Here is a 3,440-nt window from a genome sequence, read left to right as displayed (position 1 = left end):
GTGGTTGCTATGTTACCATACCCAGTCTGCTAGGTGGTTGATATGTTACCATACCCAGTCTGCTAGGTGGTTGATATGTTACCATACCCAGTCTGCTAGGTGGTTGCTATGTTACCATACCCAGTCTGCTAGGTGGTTGATATGTTACCATACCTGGTCTGCTAGGTGGTTGATATGTTACCATACCCGGTCTGCTCGGTGGTTGCTATGTTACCATACCCGGTCTGCTAGGTGGTTGCTATGTTACCATACCCAGTCTGCTAGGTGGTTGCTATGTTACCATACCCAGTCTGCTAGGTGGTTGCTATGTTACCATACCCAGTCTGCTAGGTGGTTGCTATGTTACCATACCCAGTCTGCTAGGTGGTTGATCTGTTACCATACCCAGTCTGCTTGGTGGTTGCTATGTTACCATACCCAGTCTGCTTGGTGGTTGATATGGTACCATACCCAGTCTGCTCGGTGGTTGCTATGTTACCATACCCAGTCTGCTAGGTGGTTGCTATGTTACCATACCCAGTCTGCTAGGTGGTTGCTATGTTACCATACCCAGTCTGCTAGGTGGTTGCTATGTTACCATACCCAGTCTGCTTGGTGGTTGCTATGTAACAAGGACATTCACAGTATTAGGCAACACTGCCTTCTCTTCTTGTGCAACAGACTCATGGAATAGTCTACAATCCCTGCTTCATCTAGTTATGTTAGTGCTACTGAATGGAATAGTCTAGAATCCCTGCTTCATCTAGATGTGTTAGTGCTACTGAATGGAATAGTCTACAATCCCTGCTTCATCTAGTTGTGTTAGTGCCACTGAATGGAATAGTCTAGAATCCCTGCTTCATCTAGTTATGTTAGTGCTACTGAATGGAATAGTCTAGAATCCCTGCTTCATCTAGTTATGTTAATGCTACTGAATGGAATAGTCTACAATCCCTGCTTCATCTAGATATGTTAGTGACCCTGAATGGAATAGTCTAGAATCCCTGCTTCATCTAGATGTGTTAGTGACCCTGAATGGAATAGTCTAGAATCCCTGCTTCATCTAGATGTGTTAGTGACCCTGAATGGAATAGTCTAGAATCCCTGCTTCATCTAGATGTGTTAGTGACCCTGAATGGAATAGTCTAGAATCCCTGCTTCATCTAGATGTGTTAGTGACCCTGAATGGAATAGTCTAGAATCCCTGCTTCATCTAGATGTGTTAGTGACCCTGAATGGAATAGTCTAGAATCCCTGCTTCATCTAGATGTGTTAGTGCCACTGAATGGAATAGTCTAGAATCCCTGCTTCATCTAGATGTGTTAGTGCCACTGAATGGAATAGTCTAGAATCCCTGCTTCATCTAGATGTGTTAGTGCTACTGAATGGAATAGTCTAGAATCCCTGCTTCATCTAGATGTGTTAGTGCCACTGAATGGAATAGTCTAGAATCCCTGCTTCATCTAGATGTGTTAGTCACCCTGAATGGAATAGTCTAGAATCCCTGCTTCATCTAGATGTGTTAGTCACCCTGAATGGAATAGTCTAGAATCCCTGCTTCATCTAGGTGTGTTAGTCACCCTGAATGGATTTAAGGTATTGATGGGAGACTGTTACAGAGGATTGTAAAATGCTTTTTTTTAGTCTGGATCATGTTGTATTGTAATTGTTGTGTGCTTTAATTCTGTATTGTATTGATTGCAAGCTGGTCCTGGGGCTCTGTTCCCAAACACACACCCCAGGACAGCAACACAATTAGACCAAACCAAATCATGAGAAAACAAAAAGATAATTACTTGACACATTGGAAAGAATGAACAAAATAACAGAGCAAACTAGAATGCTTTTTGGCCCTACACAGAGAGTACACAGCGGCAGAATACCTGACCACTGTGACTGATCCAAACTTAAGGAGAGCTTTGACTATACAGACTCAGTGAGCATAGCCTTGTTATTGAGAAAGGCCGCCGTAGACAGACATGGCTCTCAAGAGGAGACAGGCTATGTGCTCACTGCCCACAAAATGAGGTGGAAACTGAACACTCCTAACCTCCTGTCCAATGTATGACCATATTAGAGACACACATTTCCCTCAGATTACACAGATCCACAAAGAATTTGAAACAAACTCCCATATCTACTGGGTGAAATACCACAGTGTACCATCACAGCAGCAAGATTTGTGACCTGTTGACACAAGAAAAGGTCAACCAGTGAAGAACAATCACCATTGTAAATACAACCCATATTTATGCTTATTTATTTTCCCTTGTGTACTTTAACTATTTGCACATCATTACAACACTGAAAATAGACATGACATTTGTAATGTCTTTATTATTTTTGAAACTTCTGTATGTGTAATGTTTACTATTCATTTGTTTATTATCTACTTCACTTGCTTTGGCAAAGTTAACATATGTTTCCCATGTCAATAAATTGAAATTGATAGAGAGAACAGAGAGTATGAAAACAGCGAGAGAGAAAACACAGAGACTGTGTGTGTGTGTGTGTGGTGTGTACCAGTTTGGCTGTGTGTGTGTGTGTGTGTGTGTGGTGTGTACCGGTTTTGGCTGTGTGTGTGTGTGTGTGTGTGGTGTGTACCGGTTTGGCTGTGTGTGTGTGTGTGTGTGTTGTGTGTACCGGTTTGGCTGTGTGTGTGTGTGTGTGTGTGGTGTGTACCGGTTTGGCTGTGTGTGTGTGTGTGTGTGTGTGGTGTGTACCGGTTTGGCTGTGTGTGTGTGTGTGTGTGTGGTGTGTACCGGTTTGGCTGTGTGTGTGTGGTGTGTACCGGTTTGACTGTGTGTGTGTGTGTGTGTGGTGTGTACCGGTTTGGCTGTGTGTGTGTGTGTGTGGTGTGTGTACCGGTTTGGCTGTGTGTGTGTGTGTGTGGTGTGTACCGGTTTGACTGTGTGTGTGTGTGTGTGGTGTGTACCGGTTTGGCTGTGTGTGTGTGTGTGTGTGTGTGTGTGTGGTGTGTACCGGTTTGGCTGTGTGTGTGTGTGGTGTGTACCGGTTTGACTGTGTGTGTGTGTGTGTGTGTGTGTGTGTGTGTGTGTGTGTGTGTGTGTGTGGTGTGTACCGGTTTGGCTGTGTGTGTGTGTGTGTGGTGTGTACCGGTTTGGCTGTGTGTGTGTGTGTGTGGTGTGTACCGGTTTGGCTGTGTGTGTGTGTGTGGTGTGTACCGGTTTGACTGTGTGTGTGTGGTGTGTACCGGTTTGACTGTGTGTGTGTGGTGTGTACCGGTTTGACTGTGTGTGTGTGGTGTGTACCGGTTTGACTGTGTGTGTGTGTGTGTGTGTGTGTGTGTGTGTGTGTGTGGTGTGTACCGGTTTGACTGTGTGGTGTGTACCGGTTTGACTGTGTGTGTGTGTGGTGTGTACCGGATTGACTGTGTGTGTGTGTGTGTGGTGTGTACTGGTTTGGCTGTGTGTGTGTGTGTGTGGGCGAGTGAGCATATG

The sequence above is a fragment of the Oncorhynchus masou genome, chromosome 31 (genome assembly GCF_036934945.1).
Source record: "Oncorhynchus masou masou isolate Uvic2021 chromosome 31, UVic_Omas_1.1, whole genome shotgun sequence".
Taxonomy (NCBI): Eukaryota; Metazoa; Chordata; class Actinopteri; order Salmoniformes; family Salmonidae; genus Oncorhynchus; species Oncorhynchus masou.
Note: the sequence above shows the minus strand (reverse complement) of the source record.